At 36.1% G+C, this 24,029-nt stretch overlaps 1 protein-coding gene across 5 annotated transcripts in view; it reads right to left on the bottom strand.

The window, feature by feature from the left end:
- The window catches only part of Atf2 (activating transcription factor 2), a 74,465-nt gene that overhangs the window by 48,574 nt on the left and 1,862 nt on the right, over nt 1-24,029 (bottom strand). For 4 of the 5 annotated variants that reach the window (XM_021152752.2, XM_029471965.1, XM_021152748.2 and 1 more), the window contains exons 2-4: nt 14,715-14,811; nt 7,989-8,064; nt 4,630-4,692 (exon numbers count right to left, since the gene is read on the bottom strand). The gene's annotated coding sequence lies outside the window, so the exon portion shown is untranslated. The remainder of the gene's footprint in view (nt 1-4,629; nt 4,693-7,988; nt 8,065-14,714; nt 14,812-24,029) is intronic. The other variant, XM_021152754.2, reaches the window with a different exon arrangement.

The following is a 24,029-nucleotide window of genomic DNA, read 5'->3' on the forward strand; positions in this document are numbered from 1 at the left end:
GAGGCAGGCGGATTTCTGAGTTCGAGGCCAGCCTGGTCTACAAAGTGAGTTCCAGGACAGCCAGGGCTATACAGAGAAACCCTGTCTCAAAAAAAAAACAAAAAACAAACAAACAAACAAAAAAACCAACACACACACACATACAAAAAAAACCAGCCTCAAAAACTAAAATAAAATATCTTGGGATAACTCTAACCAAGCAAGCCAAAGACCTATATAATAAAAACTTAAAAGAAACTGAAGATATTAGATAATGGAAAGATCTCCCATGTCATGCATGGATTGGTAGAATATTGTAATAACTGTGGTAATGGCTATCCTATCAAAAGCAACCTATAAAGCTGGGCAGTGGTGGCACATGCCTTTAATCCCAGCACTTGGGAGACAGAGGCAGGCGGGTTTCAGAGTTCGAGGCCAGCCTGGTCTACAGAATGAGTTCCAGGACAGCCAGGGCTAGCTATACAGAGAAACCCAATCTTGAAAACAACAACAACAACAAAAAGGCAATCTATAATTTCAATGCAATCACTATAGAAATGCCAACATAATTCTTCAAAATAACTGAACAAAAGATCTTCAATTATATGGGAACACAAAAGATCCCAGATAGCTAACACTGTGAGTGAAAACCTGCTTCCATTAAACAAATAAAAAAATAAGAAAATAACTGAAGAATGTCTTCTTTAATAAAAGCTGAGTTTTATTTTATTTTTTAAATTAGCAAGATACAACACCAGAGAGTCTGGGAGCTCAAAGCAGCAGCAGCAGCAGCAGCAGCAGCAGCAGCAGCAGCAGCAAAATGAGTGACAAAAATTAAGACCTCAGCATACCATATTTAAACTAAAAGAAAATTAAGAAACTACATCTTGTCAGGTATGTCAGTGCACACGTTTATCCCAGCACTTGGGTGGCAGAGGCAGGTGGATCTCCAAGTTAAAGGACAGCTAAGGCTATACAGAGAAACTCTGTTGGGGGGGGGGGTTGTTGGGGGAGACGGAGAAAGAAAAAGAAAAATATCTTGGAGGAAGATCAAGAACTGAAAAAAAAAAAGAGGTAAATATTGATGATCTAAGGATTATTTCTTAGCCAGGCAGGGAGCATGAAATGAGGGTCATAAAGCAACGGCCATGGACTGAAAAGACTCACTTTAGTAATAACCAGGTTATGGCACAAAATGTTGACAGAATGAACAAGTATTGTTTTAATAATTATTGCTTTACACAGTAAATAACTCAATGTAAACAATATTTTAGTTCATCAAACTTCTTTTGAAAGTTGTTAAAATACAGCTGCAAATTCTTTGCAGTGCTTTTGACAATGAGTTTATGTTCCTTCCCTTGACTCGAGGTGGGTTCATAATTATTTCAATTAACAGTGCTGTGGAAATGGCACAAGGTTAGGTCCCAAGTTTTATACCCTCTGCTTGGTCATGCAGAACTTGTTTGGTCTTCAAACACTACTACTCAGGTCATTCTAGGTTAGAGTCTTATCATCATGATCAAAGAGGTCATTCAAAACTCCCACGTGGAGGTTTATTCACCAAGAAACAGACAAATTGCCTTGCTATATATACTATGTCAACTTCTTGACCTATATAATCTGTATTGCTTTGTCACAACTAGGTTTGGAACATCTCTGTATAGGTATGACTTATCTAAGTAATAATATATCCTTTCAAGCTTAAAATTTTTACAAACCAGGGATAGAGATACAGTGAGGTGAAAAGAGTAATTTGTTTGCAAATCTAATATCTGGCTCAACAGAATAAGATGGTTGAATTTTCATATTTGCTTCTTATACTCAACCTGCTGTGACTCATATTCAGACAGCTTATGGAGAAACTCTTACTTGTATGTTCTTTTTTTTTTTAAGAGTTATTTATTATATGTAAGTACACTGTAGTTGTGTTCAGACACACCAGAAGAGGGCATCAGATCTCATTACAGATGGTTGTGAGCCATCATGTGGTTGCTGGGATTTGAACTCAGGACTTCCGGAAGAGCAGTCAGTGCTCTTAACCACTGAGCCATTTCTTCAGCCCCCACTTATATGTTCTTAAAGAATGAAAGCAAAATAGGGCAAATAACAAATTAGTACTTATTATGACAGTGGCTTTTACTGCAGACTTCAGAAAGGACGTTTGGGACCCATATAAATTCTTGAACAACTTTATAGAAATTGATAGTACAGTTTTATTTTTTAAATACTACACTCTCAAAAAAGCAATATGCCAGATTTTTTTAGACACACACTGTTAAGTAAGACAGTTTCCCTTGCCTTGAGCATAGGAAACCCAAGGCCCACTTGTCGGTCGCAAGCCACACCCAAGCCATACTACATGTACAAGTACACGATAGACAGATGGGAAAGACAAGTGGAACAGTTTGAGAATTATGAAGAGAGGTAGAACTAGAGGGTGAAGAGGAACAGTCTGATGTGAGTAGCCTGTCCTACCACCTGAGGCCATGGTGAAGTCCCAGCCCATGCTGCTGCTGAGGGCCATGTTTGGGTCTGTGGCCAGGCAGCATCAGGGATCTATGTCAATGTTTGTGGGGTGAGTGAGCTGGCCAGGAGGGTATAAGAGCTAGTCCTGCCACTTGGCTGGTTGCACTAAATGAGCTAGCTGGGACAGTGCTGAAGAGCTCCCCCTGGTGGTATTGGTGCATTGGTTGGGGGAGGGGTAACAGGAGAGGTGGTAGGCTGACCAACTCAGCTACCACTCAGGCCCAGATTCAGGGTTAGCTTACTCCAGGCATCAACCCCATTTATGAACTGCTAGAGAATGTGAAAGGGCCAGAGCTGCAGATCCAAACCTAGAGGATCTCCACAACAGAGGGCAACAACAGAATATCTGAGAGGAGTTCCTGTGAAGATCCAGTATTGACAGTATAGCAGAAGCCAGAGGCCTCGAATCAGATCAATGACTCATTGCAATGAACATTTGCTGCAGCTTCTAGAACAAGATTTTTTTTACGTTTTGTTTGTTTTTCTTTTGGGGGATGTTGTAAGGGCAGAGGACAGATATGAAAGGACAGAAATGAGTGGGATTGGGTTACATGATGTGAAACAAAGAATCAATAAAGTTTTTTTAAAAAGTTAGTTTCCCTGATGTGGAAGTCCATGATACATGTTCCTGCTGACTGTAAAGGGCAAGGAAGCTAATTTTGCTGTGATACTGATGACTGTAGACTCATAGTTCAGAAAGACATAGAAGGTCTATACCTTACACTATCACTCTGCCCCACAAAGTAACAGCCTACACAGAAAACCAAGGAAGAGAATTCTTAACAAATGTGATAAGGATGCTGAAGAGTAGCTCTCCACAGCTGAGGAAGGACTCACTTTTAAGGAGCTAATTATCAGGAGTCTGACCATGCTCCCATGAGTATAAGCGTAACACAAATTGGAGGGTTTTTCTCTCTTTTCCTTGTTTTTTGGGGGGAAGGAGTCCAGAAAGATGGGGAGTGGACCTTGGAGGACTAGGAATTAAGTGTGATCTGGGTTCATGATGAATATAAGTCTTAAATAATTAATAAAAATATTATGGAAAGAAAAATAATGTCTGTACCTCAAAATCTACTGTTCTACTAAGTATTGTTTTCTTGTATTGTTTTTTTGAATCAAGGTCTCATGTAGACCAGGTCAGCCAGCTTTGAGTGCCTGATGCTGACAGCTTCTTTTATTTATCTTATTTTCTTTCTTTTCTTTTCTTCTTCTTTTTTTTTTTTTTTTTTTTTTTTTGGTTTTTCTAGACAGGGTTTCTCTGTGTATAGCCCTGGCTGTCCTGGAACTTACTTTGTAGACCAGGCTGGCCTCGAACTCAGAAATCCACCTGCCTTTTGCCTTCTGAGTGCTGGGATTAAAGGCATGCACCACCACACCTGGCCATTTACTTATTTTCTTAAGTGTATATATATTTTTTTCTTTCTTTTTTGAAACCAATGTAGACCATGCTGGTCTGGAACTCATGTAATCTGCCTGCCACCACGTCTGATCCTTATGCTTATTTTTAATTTGATTCTTTTGAGAACTGGAACACAAATACTGTATTTCACCCTTCCCTTAACTCTCCTCTAACTCCTTCTGTTTTCACCCCCACTTCAAATTTACTTTTTTAATGTGGTCAATCACACTGAATTATTCTCACTGATAACAAAGTAGAATGTTTGGAACAATCTCATCTTGGAGATATAAATAGCCTGATTTTACTTGTTAATATTTTGTTTGGAATTTGTTTTACATTCATGTTCATCAGAAATACCATGTGTTATTTTGTGGCAGTTTTATAATTAAAGTTGGGACATGTTAATTCTTTTTTATTTTCTAAAAGAATCTGTATAAAGGCTGGTATTAAGGCTAGAGAGTTGGCTCAGTGGTTAAGAGTATTTGCTATTCTCTCAGAGGACCCAGGTTCAATTCCTAGCACCCATAAACACATCTATAATTCCAGTCCAAGGGAATCTGGTGCCCTCTTCTGGCTTCTGCAGACACATCAGCCATACACACACACACACACACACACACACACACACACACACACACACAGTTATACAGGCAATACATAAATAAATAAATCTTTACATGAAAAGAAATGTATTAATTCTTCCTTAAATATTTGAAAGAACTCACCGGTGAAGCTATATGAGCCTGGGGTTGTCTCTGTGGGAAGGTTTTAAGTCATAAATCCAGTATCTTTAAATAGATGCAAATTAAAACATTTATATTAGTTTTATTTTCCAGGAACTTTTCCATTTATGCTTTCAAATATATTGGCCTAACTATTAATAACATTTTCTCACTTTTTTCCATGTCCATTAGATCCACAGAGATCTCCTCTTTAAATTAGTAATAGTCTTACTTTTTTCTTTGTCTTTAATCAGTTTTCACATCCTTACTTTAAAATTTTGGCTTTCCCATTTACTCCATTGTATCCCTATTGTCTAACTACCCAATGCCATTGTTATACTAAGTCAAATACTTAAAAATAAATCTAATGAAAATCATAAACTATACATCTGAAAACAAAAACCTCAAACCCAAGACCAAAAATATATTTCCACAAGTAACAAAAGAAGGTCTAGGTAAATGCAACTCTGTTCCAAGTAGTATTTCTCAGATCAGGGCCAGTCACAACCCAAATCTCAGCAGGTTTTGAAGGGGAGGAGGAGGAGGAGGAGGAGATTTAATTTTAAAATTTATAAAGGGCAAAGACCCAAGAACAAGCAAGCTAATCCTGAATGACAATAATAAAGCTTTAGAGTTTATAAAAAAAATTGGATATTATTATATCAAGACCCACTATAAAAAGCAATAATTAAGATAGGGTAGTTATTAGTCAAATAGTAAACATATAAAGCAATAGTAAAGAATTGAGTCTAGAAATAGATCAACACATCACATGGCTTCACCCTTAAGTACATTTCAGAAGGAGAAGAAATGATCTTTTCCAAATTTGGTTTTACAATTTTATATCAAAAGTATCTGACTTCACTAGTAGTTGGCTAATCTACACAAATTCATCCAAATACTTTACAGGAATATTAGTAGTTACAAAAAATAGATTATAGACAAATAAATATAGGACATGTTGTATATTGGCTTCAGTTTTCTATGTTCTTTGAGAATTTTTAAAGCTATGTTGAATCAAGAAAAAAACAAAACCCCCAAATCCTACCTTTCACCATTCCACAAATCAAGTCACAGAGATATGAGAACAATAATGGTAGCAAGCCTCATGATTTTGATGTAGACAAATTTTTCTTTTATTAAAAAGACTTTATTTTTCTTTATAATTGTAAGTCTTTTGCCTGCATGTATGTGTACTGTTTGTGTAAGATGCCTTCAGAGACCAGAAGAGAGCACCAACCCCGCTGGAGTTACAGTTATGAGTGGCCATCTAGATGCTGGAAACAAAACCTGAATCCTCTATAAGAACAGCAAATACTCAACTGCTGAGGCATCTCTCTAGCACCACAAGTTTCTTTAAAAAAACTTTTAAATCTGAGAAGGTTACATACCATCAAAAAACCATTTATTTAAAAATCACTAAGTAGATGGAAAGAATTCAAAGAACACGAGCTAGAACTAGATAATGAGACCCTGTCTCAAAACAGTACAAGATTGGGAGAAAGATGATGGGATATTTACAGTGTTTAGATCAAACTGACAAAAACACAGTGGATGAACAACAAAGTTGAAATAAAACATTCTTGCAGAGGATGAAGAGGGATATCAGAGCTGAATCTTGTAAAATGTCTTTATCCCAAGTACAAGAATACACAAAACATATGAAACATATCTAACACATCAACAGCAAGCAGTCAGCCCAAGTCAATACATGGAAACATCTATTAAGACACTACCCACGCTTTTCAACAAGTAAATTCATAGGTAAAGAGGAATAGCAGAGGGAGGGACTTTTTTTTAATTGTATTCTTATTTAAAGAAAAATTGATAGTATGGTATGAAGTTTACATTTAAACAAAATTCTTCACATACATTTAATATATGCTTAAAAAGATTTTACGATATAATTCTAGATGCAGGTCTGACCAATATTAAAAAGTGATGGATCTTATGATTCAAGACAGTATTTTGGACATCAGTTAACCTAAAAATTGTGTCCTCAATATGAAAGTTAATTTCCTGAGACCAGAGCTTGTGAAGTCATTCAACCCTTGAATTGACCCAGTGAAAATTGTGCTGTTGATAACTGAACCTGCCACAAGCAGTAAAGGTGGGGGAAACAAACCCCCTACATACACACAGACATTCACGCACACATGCTCCAAGAGTTTCCACCTGAAGAGCACTCATCCTCCTCTCCCACCTCCCACAGGCCCTTCTGCAATACTTGAGCCAATGGTTTGGATAGACAAACTGATATTTATAACTTTGTAATTGGAAAAAGTTTTTTTTCCTCCAATTTCAGGAATTAGCACTTCTAAGGCAGAATGGTCTGCCTGTGTATATTGAGAGAGGGACTTTTTTTGTTTTGTTTTTTTTTTTTTGGTTTTTTCGAGACAGGGTTTTTCTGTATAGTCCTGGCTGTCCTGGAACTCACTTTGTAGACCAGGCTGGCCTCGAACTCAGAAATCCGCCTGCCTCTGCCTCCCGAGTGCTGGGATTAAAGGCGTGTGCCACCACGCCCGGCGAGAGAGGGACTTTTTAAGCTTAAATGACTTACTAACAAACAATTTTGATCCAAATTCAAATACAACTATGAAGTAACATATCTGGATGGAGATTACTTTCCTGCTTCAGAATTTCCACTTAAAGATCCAAGTGAATCCTTTTAACAACTTGTAACATTTTTTAAAGCAGAGCACTGGTATGACCTCCTGATCCTAGTACCTGGGAAGCTGAGTCAAGAGGACTTGAGTATATAGCATTCTTTTAACAAAGATTTGTTTTATGTTTATGAGTACATTGTAGCTCTTCTTCAGACTGTAGCTGTCTTCAGACACATCAGAAGAGGGCATTGTACCCCCATTACAGATGGTTGTGAGCCACCATTTGGTTTCTGGGAATTAAACTCAGGACCTCTAAAAGAACAGTCAGTGCTCTTAACTGCTGAGCCCTCTCTCCAGACCAAGTATATGGCATTTTTTAAGAGTTGCTATTTGAACACTTCCTCACTTCTTTTATCAAGAACTCATTTTAGAAGACATTAAAAACATAAAACATGTATTTGGATGACTGGCTCTTTTTTTTCTTTTGAGACAGGGTATTGGTATCTAGCACAGACCTTGATCTCATGGTGGTCTTATCTATGTAATGGGATTACAGACCTGTGCTATTACACCAGTTATTTGAATGCTCTTAACTTGATAATTTAGAAACAAGTATCAACCGAAAACTAGTAAGAGGCTTCAGATTTAAGGAAGAAGAATCCAAATAGTAATCTAGTAAACACAATTTATGAAAAATAAGTTTCATAACCTATAATATGAAATATGGTGCAAAATATTATTATATCATGTACTTACCTGGAAGAATTCACATGCAACTTGAATTTCATTAAGGTAAACAGTTTATCATGTCCTCTGTTTCATGGCAAAGACACTGAAAAACAAAAATGGTTTTATATTGTTAGAAACAGCCTTGAAACACTTCTTGAAATGCATTGGTTTTTGCAAATGAAAGCACCCAATCAAATGAAATCAACATGACTTAATAAAACAAACCAAGAATCTTTATAACGATAAGGTACTTTTGAAATATAAAAACTCACATAGATGAATTAGATGTAGTAATCCATCCATTCCATCAGAGAGTTAAGAAGGAAGAAGTATTTAATTTAGCCCCTAGGGCACAGTTAGTCAGCAGTCATTAAAACAGCAATTTTTTTCCTACCTTTGAAGTCTGAAAAGAAAAACCAGGCTTAGTGGTATGTGTCTAAAATCACCACTTAGGGAGGCTGAGGCAGGAGGATTGTAATCATCCCTGGATTACACAGAAATACCTTGTTACAAAACAAAACAAAAAAAGAAATTCTCATTCTTTCTCTCTCTGTACCTCAAAAGTTCTACTTAGAAATCTTTTAATTAAAAAAAAAAAAAAAATAAAGAAAACTGACCTGTAATCAGGTTCTCAGCAGAATTCATCAAAATTTATTTATTCTTGAAATAAATATAAATTATCTATAAATCTTTCTGTTCTCTAATGTTACCACTTATTTAATGTTAGCTTAAATATAAGCAAATCATATTGAAACTAGTAATGTTAATGGGCCATTTAATAAAATCTACCAACTCTTGAGCCAGAGAAGGTGGCACACACCTCTAATACCAGCACTTGGGGAGGCAGAGGTAGGTAGATATCTGAGTTCTAGAACAGCTGGTCTAAATGAGATCTCCGTAATGAGATCTGATGTCCTCTTCTGGGGTGTCTGAAGACAACTACAGTATACTTATATATAATAAATAAATAAATCTTAAAAAAAAAAAAAAAGAAGGCCGGGTGGTGGTGGTGCATGCCTTTAATCCCAGTACTTGGGAGGCAGAGGCCAGCCTGGTCTACAGAGTGAGTTCCAGGACAGCCAGGGCTATACAGAGAAACCCTGTCTCAAAAAACAAAACAAAACAAACAAAAAAAGGTACAAAATATAAGAGAATTTTTAAAAAGTTTAAAAATCTACCAACTCTTTACATGTATGAAACATGTGCATGCAGATATACATGAATGTAGATGTATGTATACTTTGCATGTCATTTTTTTTAAATAGTTCTGTCACTGAACTTGGAACTGAGTTCAGAACTCATTCACTGGGCTAGGCTGGTGACCATGAACTTTAGGGATCAACCCTTTTCTGCTCACCCCAATCCCCAGTGCTTTTACTAGAGGTACTTTACTGACTGAGCCATCTCCCCATCTCAACCCTTCCTCTTTGTCTTCCTCTCCTGTCTTCTGTTAAAGGCAGTAAACAGTATTCTCACATCAAATAAATTATGTAAAGGAAAACCTGTATTTTTCATAATTTATGTGTTTAATATCTTGCTCAAAAGAGAGAATTCCATGCAGAAACGTACAGTTGGCTACCTAATGTTGAGTCCTGGAGCAAAGGCTATCCTAGTTTAGGAGATGGGAAGAAGAAACTGTCTTCCTTTACCCGAAGTAAAACTGATAAGGGAAGAGAGAAAGAGAGGAAGAACACTAGAATAATCCAAAGAACATCTCATCACATTTCTGTCATTACCAAAAGAATGTAAGCTCAGGCCAGGGCAAGGCAGTTATCTGTGGGTTAGCTACCTAAGGCAATGCCTCACTCAATAAAATACAAAAAAACATGTAAATATTAACTATATACAGACAAACTGATAGTTCTAAAGGTGCTTCTTAAGGAACTGACCCTTGGTACCTCCGGCACCACGGTTTTCTTCCAAATCAGTTCCTTACCTACACAGCTACTTTCTTAGCCAACTGACATGAATACCCATTTTCTTTTATTACAATTATGTAAAACCTAGTAGAGATTGCTATAAATACTACAGTTCAAGCATCTATAGACAGAAATGCTAACATTTCTGCTAAGAGATTCTAAGTTGGTAATCTAAGTGAATCTCAAACCTCTAAATCTGGGTTCATCATGTTGTCATAGCAAGGTTAAAAATATCTTTATATAACCAGAAGCTGCCAAGGGAGCTTATAAGTGGCTTGTGAAGTACGTGGCTTGAAGTTCAAAATATGAAAAATCCAAAATATAGTATTCTCATTCCCAAGGAAATTGTAAATAGCTGCATTCTGATGTTTCGGGACTGGTGAAGACACAAATACCTGGTCCTTGTGGTGTAGGCCAGTGATTAACCATACCAAGTAGCAAAGAACTACGTTTAAAGTTTTTGAATATTAACTAAGTGTTGTTATGTGAGAAAGACAGTAGTCCTACAGATCATACATCTAAGGATGAACAGACTATTTTCAGAGTCTAAGCTTTAACTTGGTTTGATAAAAGGGGATAGCTACAATATACTTTCAAGAGTAAAGTAAAAAATAAGTTCAATGATTTGTTTACCATAAGCACTCAAATGGAAGTCACTGATTTTTTTTCTTTAAAACAAAAGCAAGATGTATAGTAGAGATGGTTTCAATGATAACGTGGTATTACTTCAGGCTTCCAATTCCTCATTTTTGTTACACTCTAGTTCTCCAGACCAGCAATAACTTAAAGAATATACAAATTTATAGGTACTAGAATATATAAAGCAATATAAGTTCAAAAGAAAAGATTTTTATAAACATGGATAATAACTCCATATTAAGAACTCACTAATATTTGTCCACTGATATATTTCTGAGTTATTCTATATGTAAAAACATGAAGCATCACTTTATTCCCATCTGACTGATGGAGAAATTGGTATAAAGTTAGCTACTGTAGTTTATGGAGGAAGAACATCCTGAGTTTAAAGTCAGCTTGGGCTACACAGTGAGTTCTAGGTAAACTTGGACAACAGTGTAAGACTTGTTTCAAAACAACATCCAAAGAAAACCAGCCAAAAACTGTGATATAGGTTGAGTGAGGTCTCACAATCTTTTTTTTTTTTTTTTTTTTTGCTTTTTCGAGTCAGGGTTTCTGTGTAGCCCTGGCTGTCCTTGAACGCAGAAATCCACCTGCCTCTGCCTCCCAAGTGCTGGGATTAAAGGCGTGTGCCACCACCACCCAGCAAGTCTCATAATCTTACTCTTACTTGTTCAATGGTTCAGTATATAATAGATTGAGAGCTAAGGTATATTAACCAATCCTATCACTAAACTGCTGAAATATATTCATTCATGAACATAGAATAAGATGATGATTAAAGCTAAATACCCACAAATGTAAGCTAAAATTAAAGCACCTCACCACACCATGAAAACCTAAATAACAAACTAATTTGAGAATAAAACACTTCTTGAAATTATCTTATATACATCATTCAAAAAGAGCAAAACAAACACTTAAAGTTAACATCTTAATTGTTTTTTCTGAAAATCACATGTTCCTTCTGAAAATACATACTAAATTGCCCCTGTTGAACTTAAGAGAATTTAAATTTATTCCTACTAGAGCAAATATGTGTGGAGGGGGCATGCAAGAATCACTTAGAATATCAAAATTTCAACATTCAGAGACAACTGCTATCATGAGTCCACAGCAGCATATATTTCAATCTTGTCAATATACGAAAATATATAACTTTTAAAATCATATAGTTTTATAGCCTTAAAATGTAATTATGTAAATTTTACCATAGTATTCAATAGTAATGGTACTAAACATTAAATGGCACTTTCTTTTCTTTATTTTTGAGATAGTATCTCACTATTCTGGCTAGCCTGAAACTTGCTCTGTAGACCACGGCCTTGAAACTTTGAACAATTCTCTCACTATGCCTTCCACATCCTAGAATTATAGGCAGGAGCTACAATGCCTATCTTAGATATCATTCTCAACAGCATATTTTATCGAATAATATAGGTATGATATATTTATTTAAGATGTGAGCCCAAAATTCTCTTGAATATAGATGATTATGGTGTGTATGTGCACGTGCCTGTGAGTTAACCAGGACCAAACCCAGGGATGTGTACATGCTAAGCAAGTGCTCTACAACTGAGTTACACTCATAGCCATGGACTTTACTTATTATATGGATTTTGGACCATGTGATCCAAATTTAGTTGTCTCTTTAAAATTATTTTTAAACAGTTTATCTGACGTTGTTTCTATCCCCCAAAGTACCTAGCCAGTTCTGGAGATGGTCTAGGAAGACTACCAAAGGAAGTGATGCATGGCTGAGCCTTCTCAAAGGAAAATACAAGCTAGTTGGCTATGGTATTTCACACCGAAGAGGTAACATACTGAGCCAAAATAAAACAGATGTCTGAGTGGGCAAAGCGCTGGCTGTGTAAACATGAAGATTTGAGTTTGAATCCACAGAATACATGTAAAGCCAGGCAAGATAGTAGTACCCATCTGTAACCCTAATGATCCTAGAGTGAGACAGGAGGCAGAAAGAATGAACCTTTAGAAGCTCATGGGCCAACTAGCCTTGTATTCCCAGTTTGTGTGTGTGTGTGTGTGTGGGGGGGGGGGGGTTGGAGGGGAGCGTGAACCTTTATTTCAAACAAAATAAAAGGCAAGGACCAACAACTGAAATTGTCCTCTGATATTCACATGAGGTGGTGGCATAGCATATTCATCTTATGAACATGTGTGCCCATGTATACATCATATAGCACACACAGCAATGATAACAACAATAATACACTGAGATCTAAGATCTTCTGATGGCTGATATATGGGATTTCAGATTAAGTGAAATAACATAAGCCAGAATAATCAAATGCTGAGGGCCTTTAAAATCACAAAAAAAGGTGATGAAGAGATGGCTCAGCAGTTAAAAGCACTGACTGCTCTTCCGAAGGTCATGAGTTCAAATCCCAGCAACCACATGGTGACTCACAACCACCCATAATGAGATCTGATTCCCTCTTCTGGTACGTCTTAAGTCAGCTACAGTATGTATAATAATAAATCTTTGGGCCTGAGCAAGCAGGGACTGAGCAAGTGGAGTTGGGAGTTGACCGTAGCAAGGTCCTAAAAATTCAATTCCGAACAACCACATGAAGGCTCACAACCACATGAAGGCTCACAACCACATGAAAGGCTCACAACCATCTGTATAGCTACAGTATCCTCACATACATTAAATAAACAAAGAAACGAATAAATAAACGGACCTGGGTGCAATCCTAGCACCCACATAGCAGATTACAACTGCCTGGGCCAGGAAGTGGTGGCACACAGCTTTAATCCCAGCACTTGGGAGGGAGAAGCAGGCAAATCTCTTTGATTTGAACCTCAAGATTCAAGAAGAAAACACTATCAATATAGATTGCTGGAGTTTGTGAAACTGCTGCATAGAAATTGCTATTATTTTCATTAGAGACCAATTATTATGATATGAAAAGAATAATTTTACATTCAAAGCTTTACTTTGAGAGATGGAATAGTTGGTGAAGTGCTTTCTGCACAAACCTGAAGAGATCCTCAGAACTTATGAAAAAGAAAAAAAAAAAAGGATCAACTTATGAATCTTCATATATCAGACAGTGTCTATCATTAATTCACCGTGTCTAGAGAGATTCTGCAAAGCAGATTGCCTTCATTACATTGTTATTTTTCTTCCATTTTTAGGAACTACATAAACAGTACATTGATTGCACACAAAATTGCCATACTTCATTTCTCTAATACCTTCGTAGTTCGCATATTCATGTTCAAAAAGGTGTGAGTGACAAACTATGCAACTTCAGCTTGATGTTTCTGGATTGGCTGGCAACAATCATAAATATAAGCTTTAATAATTCAAAGCAAATAGGTTTACACGGCCATAGAAAAATCAACTTTTTGTCAAAGTGATTCTGCAACCCACAAAACACTTCCAAGATTAACTTGTTACTACAATTTAAATTTTTTTAGGTGGATTAGGACTTTTATTTTTGGACTCTTTGCTGAAAGCTAAGTAAGTTTAAGAACTTTTGGATTAAGAAAAATTAAAGAATTTAAGCCCTCAGTGTGTTTTCGCATCCTATCTCCAAAAGGCCATTTCTAAATTTACTAACCCTCCAGATCTGACCCCATCCCCACTGAACACTATCAATATAGATTGCTGGAGTTTGTGAAACTGCTGCATAGAAATTGCTATTATTTTCATTAGAGACCAATTATTATGATATGAAAAGAACAATTTTACATTCAAAGCTTTACTTTGAGAGATGGAACAGTTGGTGAAGTGCTTTCTGCACAAACCTGAAGAGATCCTCAGAACTTATGAAAAAGAAAAAAAAAAAAAAAAGACTAATACTGAAGAAGTAGAGACGGGCAGGAGAAAGCTTGGGACTTGCTAGTCAGTCAGTCTCAGTGAGTACCAGGTATAGCGAAAGATCTTGTCTCAAAAAGACAGTGGTGGTGCATGCCTTTAATCCCAGTGCTCTGAGTTGGATATTGAGTTCCAGAACAGACAGAGCTACACAGGATACATAGAGAACACCTGCCCCCGACACACATAAAGAAAGAAAGAAAGAAAGAAAGAAAGAAAGAAAGAAAGAAAGAAGAGAGAAAACACTTGACATTGACCTGAGGCCTCAACATGTATGTGTACCCATATGAATATGCATACACACACACACACAGAGGTAGGAGGGGGGAGAAGCTCAAATTCTCTTACCTTTGTAGCTGGTGGGCCATGAGTTTTACTGTTAACAGGAATTATCCCTAAGCTCTTGCTAAGCAAGCAATACTTCCCAAGTTGCCATCTAGTATCTCTAGAGAAAAGGAGAAAAGCAGAAGAGAATAAACTTATCCTGCTTAATATACATTTTATAATTAAATCTTGCCTATTCCTATTATAGAAAATTAAAATTTCTTCCAAAATATCAAATGTTTCAAAAAGATGTTCACCACACAGCCCCCCAAATTGCCAACATATTACCACCTGTAGGTATAAAACAATTTTAAGGATGGAAGAAAGGCAACAGAACTATGGTGAAAGGAAGAAAACAAGATTTTTAGCAGCATATACCTGAAGGACAGGTAATAGGTGAAATGTCAGAGTTGAATCAAAGCATCAAAAGTTGGAGTGAAAATTAATAATTTTTATGTTGTTGCTACACAATAAAATCTATGGGCCCTAGTTTAAATGTGTCTCTTACATGGAAATAGCTTGTTATTTCTCACATGCATCTTAGAATAGGATTCACTAAGAAAACTCAATCTTGTATTGTTCAGAGATTTAGTCATTTCATATGAATACAAGTATCCCAGAACCACGATCATAAGGGACTCAGGGTCCTCTGCTGCTCTGCTGTTATCTTAGTTCCCTTCCTTTTAAAGGTGTGTAACAAATGCTAAAGTTCTAGCCGGCACAGCTGTGAATCAGGCAGCAAGGGAAAGATAAATGAATAATGGCTTCTCTTTAGGGACTTTTCAGAACTCCAAAGGAAAATTCTACTCACATTCTATGGAACAGAACTTAGTCACTACTGGCCAAAAATGACAGGGAGGCTGCCCAGATGAAAGTAAACTCTTACAAGCAATCCACAAACTTATAAATGATCACACCAATCTGTTAAATAAGAACTAGATAAGGTGGACAGGGAAGAACTTGACAGAAGGTTCAGATACATACCAAGTATGTTAGGAAAAGTTAGTGATTTCCAAAGAATGATGTTCAAAAGGAAATAAATGTTCCTGTACCTTGTGAGTTGGCCCCCATTATTACAGACTACTGGGAAGAAGAATAACACTTTCCTTTAGGATCAGTGAAGGTTCCTTAATGTTTAATAACTAAAGAGTAAAAGACCAGAAACTAGAAAGTATCTTAATCCAAAGTTGGAAGAAAAAGGTTTTAAATGAAAAACTATTCTTCATGGAGACAAGGACTCAAAGGGTATATTTAGTGACACAAATGCAAACTATGGCTATAAAAGGAATAATAATCCAATGGACAGTTTTGTAGATGGTCTATATGAGCCTACTCTTCAAAAGTACAATTCATTTTTCTTTGCTCTTACATTGCCATTCTGGTACTCATAATTGTCCCTTCTTCCTCTATCACCTGCAGATTGGTCTTATAAACTGGCTCTATGTGATGGTATTGAAAACATGCTCATGTATTTCAGGCAGAGACAGATCCTTGCAAACTATTTTGTTTTTCAAAGAAATGTTCATTTTTACAAGCATGGTTTTAGATCTGCCTATCTGCACACAGATATTTATATACTTATTTCAGCAGTTGGTCAAAAAAATCTACAACTAGCATCTTGAAACATAGCAAGGCAAGTATCACTTAAAGCAACAAGGGTAATTAAGTTAAATAGCCATACTTGTCCTTCACAGCTTGACTTATTCATAATCATCTTGACATTGATAAACATTAAAAATAACACCTTTTATTAAAGCTTGGAAAGCACAGATGTAGGGAATCTCTCCTTTACCAATATTACCCACTTTTTGTATATTTATACACTTGAACTTAAGTAACCTATGGGAAGAGGCAGTATCTCCACACAAAGCTACCAGGACTGCCAACAGTAATCACTCTATGTAGAGTCAAACATTACCAGAACACATAGCCCAAGGGATTGGTATCATTGTTAAAGAGGAGCAATCTTTTCTTAGTCACAAACTCAAGTCTTATATATCCAAGAGAAGTCCTGAGTGGTACTTAGGTATGAAGATACTATGTAAGCAGGTTTGGGGCAACTTTACAAAGTCACAACCTTAAAAGGCTTTGTATTGCCTTTTATATATATGTGTGTGTATGTATACACACACATACACACACATATTGTCTTGTTGTGTTCAATAATGTTTGGAATTCAGGTAGCTCTGTAGTTGATAATAGAAACAATAGTTTTTAGTTAATGACTACTTCTTCCACTTTAGGAATACTATCTGAAAACTCATGGTCCTGAGAGAGAGTTCCATGAGAATGAAGAAATTTGAGAATTGATAAATTAGGTATGGTGGTTTATATAGAACTGGTTCCCACAGACTCCTGTGTTTGAATGTTTAATTCATAGGGAGTGGCACTATTGGAAGGTGTGGCCTTGTTGCAGGAAGTGTTACTAGGTGGTGGGCTTTGAGGTCTTAGAAGTTCAATGTAGGTCTAGTAGCTCAGTTCATTTTTGCTGCCTTCAGATCAAGATGTATTGTAAACAAACAAACTAATAAAAAACCAGAAATTAAAGTCTTCAATAAAGTTTAAGGAGTCAATTTGTAATAGATGAAATGGTCCCTAAAAATGTCCATGTTCCAATTCCTAGAACCTGTGAATAGGTTCTATTAAAAGAAAAGGGAACTGTGCATGTATATAGAGATTACAGATCCCCAAACAGAATGTCCTCAGGCATCCATCCACGTGAGCCAATCTAGAGTACACTGAGACAGTCAGCGTAAGACATTCGTCCAGAAAGAGAAGTCAGCAGGATTAGAAAGAGACGACCTGGATCTGTCATTGCCAGAGATGGCCATGAGGAAAGCACTTCAGCTTCCCCATATGAAGAGCAGCCCTGGGCAGGTGGGAAGCAACAGAAGAGGGAGGGCAAAGCCAACAAGGTGAGGGATCTTGCAAATGGATTCTTCCCCAGAGTCTTCAAATTGCATGTAACATTGTCAACACATTGATTTTGGCTTTAGGATTCCAAACATACAATAAAATCTGGTCATCTGTGACAACATGATTGAACTAGGGATTACTTTAAAATACTACATAATCTATATACACAATGAAATATCATACAGAACTTTATTATTAAATATATTTTTATTTTTATGATTTAGTTAAAGTGGAGGGTTCTCAGAGGATCCAGATGAGGCAATCTAAACTTCCTGACCTACAAAAATAACTTTGTACTATCTTAAGATGTCAAGTATATTTACCATATACTTACCATATATTTATAAGTATATTTACCATATAAGTATATCTACCATATACCATATAAATTGGTTATAGAAAATCTTTATAGTGAACAAAAATGTTAAGTTACCAGAAAGATGGACTTATGCTCTCTTACAATGTCATTCAAGGGAAGCAGAACCATACAAACAGGCAGAGAGTTTTCTGTGTCACAATTTCTTTGTGACTTCACAGGTACCACAAAGTACAAGATGATCTTAGAACTACCCTGGAAACAACAAAATGTTCCTAAAAAATCTAAATCTATGAGCCTAAAAACCTACAGTTATAACCTAAAAACAATTTATTTTACAATGATATGTCAATGAACAATGAATATCAAGAAGAATTAAAATAATGTGGCTGAGTGATGGTGATGCATGCCTTTAATCCCAGCACTCAGAAGGCAGAGGCAGGCGGATTTCTGAATTTGAGGTCATCCCGCTCTACAGAACAAGTTCCAGGATAGCCCGAGCTTCACAGAAAAAACCTGCCTTAAAAACAAAAAACCCACCCTCCCAAAAATATTAATAATAGTAATAATAATAATCTGTAAAATACAGACTAGAGCATGAACTCAAACAGTATTAAATTTATGTAAGTTTGTAAGTTACACTGCATTTTACTTTGACTTTAAATATACATTTTCCTAATGCTTAATACAAAATCATACTTTATTTTTATGGCTAAAACCTTGAGCAGTACACATATAATGCCAAAATCTACTGTAAGAGTTAAACTGATCTTTAGTTTATGGATTTGATATTATCCTTGTGTATAATGGATATGGAATGCTTAGTTCATCAATAGAAAGAAATTAAACTCCTCAAAAGTGAGAAATGTATTCCCAACCTCAATGAGGGAAGCAGTAGTTTTAAGTTTTTCTCAACTTACAACATATAACAGATGGTTTCCAGGCATATTGTCATCAACCTATACTGAAGCATTGATGAAAAGCAACTCAAGAAATTAGTATGTAAATAGTGAAATCAGCCGAGTATCACAATACTTTTTTTTTAAGTAATGCTGGATACAATGTCTTTAATTCCAGCAGTCAGAAGGTACAGAAAGGCAGATCTCTAGGAGGGGAAAGTCAGCCTGACTTACATAGTAAGTTCTAGGCTAACCAGATCTACATAGAGAGACCCTATCTCAAAACAACAACAAATTAGGTTAAAGTTTAAAGTTAAACTTTATTTTAAAATATTACCAGACCACTGATCCTGGGCTAAGTAGGCAAGTTCAGGTTTCACAAAACTCACAGACTAACAGTGAAAAATATGAAAAGCAGTAGATTAAGGTTTACTAATAACTTGGTTTTAGATTTGGTAATGGAATAATTATATAATACCGTGTTTATAATATAAACATGTGAGTAAAATATACTTATTCTCCTCCCCTAAGTAATATTTTAGATTTTTTTTCTTTTTTTTTTAAGATTTATTTATTATTATATCTAAGTACACTGTAGCTGTCTTCAGACATACCAGAAGAGGGTGTCAGATCTTATTAAGGATGGTTGTGAGCCACCATGTGGTTGCTGGGATTTGAACTCATGACCTTTGGAAGAGCAGTCAGTGCTCTTACCCGCTGAGCCATCTCTCCAGCCCCTATTTTAGATTTTTTAATATAAACTTTTTCTGGGTCAGTATGGTGGCATACCCCTTTAACCTCCACACTTGGGAGGTAAAAGAAAAGAGAATCTAAGCCAGTTCTAAGCCAGCCAAGGTTGCCTTTTGTTTGGGGAGGTAAAATCTTGATGACCTACGGTGGCCTATAACTTGCTATGTCACCGAGAATAACAAACTTCAGCTCTTCCTATTTCTACTTTCCCACTACTGAGATTACATACCTATACTACAATGTCTGGTTTATGCATACACACACAACACACATACAAACACTTAAAAGAAAAGAAAAGAAAAGAAAAGAAAAGAAAAGAAAATTAGAATTATTCAGGAGCTAGAGAAATGGCTGTCAGCATGGTTACCTGATATATAGAAATGATGACCTGAGTTTGATCCCAGGTACCCACATAAAAGCCAGGCCAAGAACAGAAATGTAAGTTTGTAACCACAGTACCTCTGGGAGAGGAATAAGGTGGATCTCTAGAACTCATTTGCCAGCTAGCCTCAATGAATGAATAAGCTCCAGGTTTGGTAAGAGACTTCATTTCAAAAACTAATATGAAGGATAGACTAAGTGGGTAAAGGTGCTTGTTGTACAAGCTTGACAACCTGAGTTTGAACCTTGTAACCCATGCAAAGGTAGACAGAGAAAACTGATTCCACAGAATTCTTTTCTGATATCCACACACGTGTTAAGGTAAGCATGCCCACGGACACACATCTTGCACATGCACAAAAAATATACTTACAATAATAATAATAATAATAAATAAAAACTTAAAAAATTAAGGTAGAAACTAATCTAGGCAAACACTCAAAATTTTGCAAGGCTTCCACACATGTGAATATACAACCATACACACATGCACATACCCTCAAAGATATGTAGGTATACCACACACACATCTTTCTCTCTTCAGAGTATATTCAAGTTCAAGAAAGTGAAAGTCCAATCCAACCAATATCCATATTTCACCATTAAAACATACCTGATAGGAAGCTGGAAAGATGGCTCAGCAGTTAAGAACACTGTCTGCTCTTCCAGGGGTCCTGAGTTCAATTCCCAGCAACCACATGGTGGCTCACAACCATCTCTCCTGGGATCTGATGCCCTTTTCTGGCATACAAGTATACATACATGTAGACAGAGCACTCATATACATAATATAAATAAATAAATCTTTTATAATCCATACCTGACAAATGATAAACAAGCACAAGCAACTTTTAACATTGTGACTGAGAATTGATGGTATAATCATGTTAATTAAATTCTTGAAAAAGACTTCAAAAAAAGCAAATATTAGAACTGTCTTATTTTAATTTCATCAAAAGATATGAAAAGTCTCACTAGAATGTTAATGAGATTATTAAAAATAATGGCATCAACTTTTATAATCTCTCTCTATATATAACTCGCAGTCAAGTAATCACATCATATTGAGAATCATAACCACAAGTTAACAAAATGATGGCAAAGGTAGCACATTCACACTAAAACACCAGTGTAAGCCTCCTTCTGGGAGAAAGCAAAAGTCCTGGCAACTCCACAAATACTTATATTCTCTGATAAGTATTTCCACTGAGCTTATTATATTATAGAATTAACTCAAAGGAAGAAAATGGTAGCAAATACTACAAAGCTTATACAAAAGAAAAATACAGGAATACAAACACAGTGAAACATTGTCTCAAAAAAACCAAAAACATGTTCATTAATTCAACGTTAAAATCAGAAAGGGAAAAAAAAGCAGAGCAAGCTACACGAAGAGATTCTGTCTTCAAAATTAAAAATTATTAAAAATTAGCTAGACAGGGTGGCTAATGGCTACTATAATCTCAGGACTTGGAGACTGCTGCAAGATTGCCATAAGTCTGAGGCCACGAGTTCCAGCAGCCTGGATTACAGAGTGACATTCTATCTCAAATAAATAACAAAAATTTAAATCAATTTTCTTCCATTCAGGCATTTAATACTGAGAAAGTTATTAAGTGGCTTAAGTGACTTGGTTAACTACATAATCAATCAAACATCACAAAACGAATATAATAGAAAGCTATAATGCTAGAAAAGGTAAAACTAAATGAGTAAAGATAGAAAACTGGAATGCAAAGTTCCATTAGACAAAATGAAAACATGTTAAAGAACATACTGAAAAATCAAAACTGGCGCATGCCTTAAATCCCAGAACTAAGGAGGCAGAAGCAGGTAGATCTCTGAGTCTGAGACCATCTGGTCTACAGAGTGAGTTCCCAAACAACCAGGGCTACACAGAGAAACCTGTCTCAAATGAACAAAAACAACAAAGTAACAAACAAAACAAAAGGTAAGAAAGAAAAGCAAATGGTACAGATGAATGTAAACATATACTATGAAAATTAACTCAAGTCCATTTACTATTTGCCAAGCATAATTACTCTGTTTTTCTAAGAACCTTCTAAAGGATCACAAGTCACTCACTACTATATTTCAAGTGTTTTTTGTTTTTGTTTGTAATTTCTTGGATATTAATGTGGGGAAAGGCTGACAATTACCAGTTAAAATATGGACCCAAGTAAATATACCTACACTCTCAAGATACAGTCATACCCCATGTTGTCCCCTGGCCCCAAAGGAGCAGGAGGAGGAAGAGAAGAAACAGAAATAATTATTTTAGAGGCAGTGATATAGCTCAGCCAGCAAAACATTTGCCATGCAAACCTGACAACCTGAGTTCAATACCCATAACGCATGTAAGGTGGAAAGAAAAAGCTACCTCCATAAAGTTGTTCTGTCCACTAAACCCAAGTTGTAGCATGTACATGCCAATACAAGCACATTATACACATATACTACACCAAATAAAACATACATTTAAATCCCTTTATGATTATCAAAAAGAACAAAGTAAGCATCATAGACTATCTTAAAATAAAAATATGTTTTAGGTTTGTCAATAAAAAATGAGAAGGTATATATATCACATACAAGTTTATAATTGTATATTTCATATCTATGTAATATGAAACATGCATTACAATTACCAATGGCCTTAAAGACTTCTGCATTCTTCCATTTTCTATGAAATGATACCTTACTTTAACTTTTTAACTTTAAGAAATATAAAAAAGAAAGTGTTTTTCTGCAATTCCCCCCCACAGACAAAAATAGTAATAGGGACCACTATTTCTTCAACATTAGAGTTACATATAGGGCTAACGAGATGGTCCAGCGGGTAAAGCTCTTGCCATTGAGCCTTATGACCAGGGTTCTATCCTCAGAACCCATGTGGTGGAAAGAGAACATTTACTCTTCAATGTTGTCCTTTAATCTCCATAAATATGCTATCATCCACACAGGCAAGAAGGCAGACAAGCAGTTAGACACACACAACTGTAAAATAAAAACAAATTACATATAGAGATTTTGAGAAATATATACCTCAATAAAAGAGCACACCTTTTAGTCCCAGTGGTCAGGAGGTAGAGGTAGGCAGGATCTCTGTGAGGTGGAGGCCAGCCTGGTCTACAAACTAGTTCCAGGATAGCCAACTACAGAGAGAAACCGTGTCTGGAAACAACAAATTAAAAAGAGCTTTCCTAGCATGGTAGAAAAGCAAACAAAAGGCTGGAGAGATAGCTCAGCAATTAAGAGTACCTGTTGTTCTTGCAGAGCAGCTGGGATAAGTTCCCAGCACCCACATGGTGGCTCATAATAATATGTAACTCTAGTTTTAGAGATTCAGGATTTAAGATGGTCTCTAAGGGCACTGCCCATAAATGGTACACATACATATATGCAAGCAAAACACAAAAATAAATAAATCTTAAAAACAAACATAGAACATATTCCATTTCAGACAAGATTTCAGTCTAAAGAAATAGATGTGAATATAAGATAGTCACAAAATGTTAAAACCATTTACTATATGACAGGTGGTTTTGTAGGCTACAAGTTAATACAGGGAGTACTATATGTATTAATTTTCATACAGGTCAGTTAAATCATCCAATCACTTTCATTGAATTATCTAATTACTTTCATTGACTTCTAATCAAGGAGGGTTCCAGTACAAATTTTGCTTTAAATATAAAAGACTTACTTTTCTAAGGGCATTTCAATAAGAGTAACAAAAGAAAGTGATACCAGTTCACAGAAACACATATCATTTTGGAAGAGACTAAAGGAAAAAATGAGTGGAAACAGCATGTAAAGTAAAGCTATTTACTAGATCTAGCAATATAATTGATTAGGAGAGTACAGATAAATAATTAAAACTCAAGTTTTACAGATAAATAAAACTCAAGTTTTCAAGATTTCTTAAAAATTAAAAAAACAGGGCTGGTGAGATGGCTCAGTGGGTAAGAGCACCCGACTGCTCCTCCGAAGGTCCAGAGTTCAAATCCCAGCAACCACATGGTGGCTCACAACCATCTGTAATGAGATCTGGCGCCCTCTTCTGGAGTGTCTGAA

The sequence above is a fragment of the Mus caroli genome, chromosome 2, assembly GCF_900094665.2.
Source record: "Mus caroli chromosome 2, CAROLI_EIJ_v1.1, whole genome shotgun sequence".
In the NCBI taxonomy this organism is placed as follows: Eukaryota; Metazoa; Chordata; class Mammalia; order Rodentia; family Muridae; genus Mus; species Mus caroli.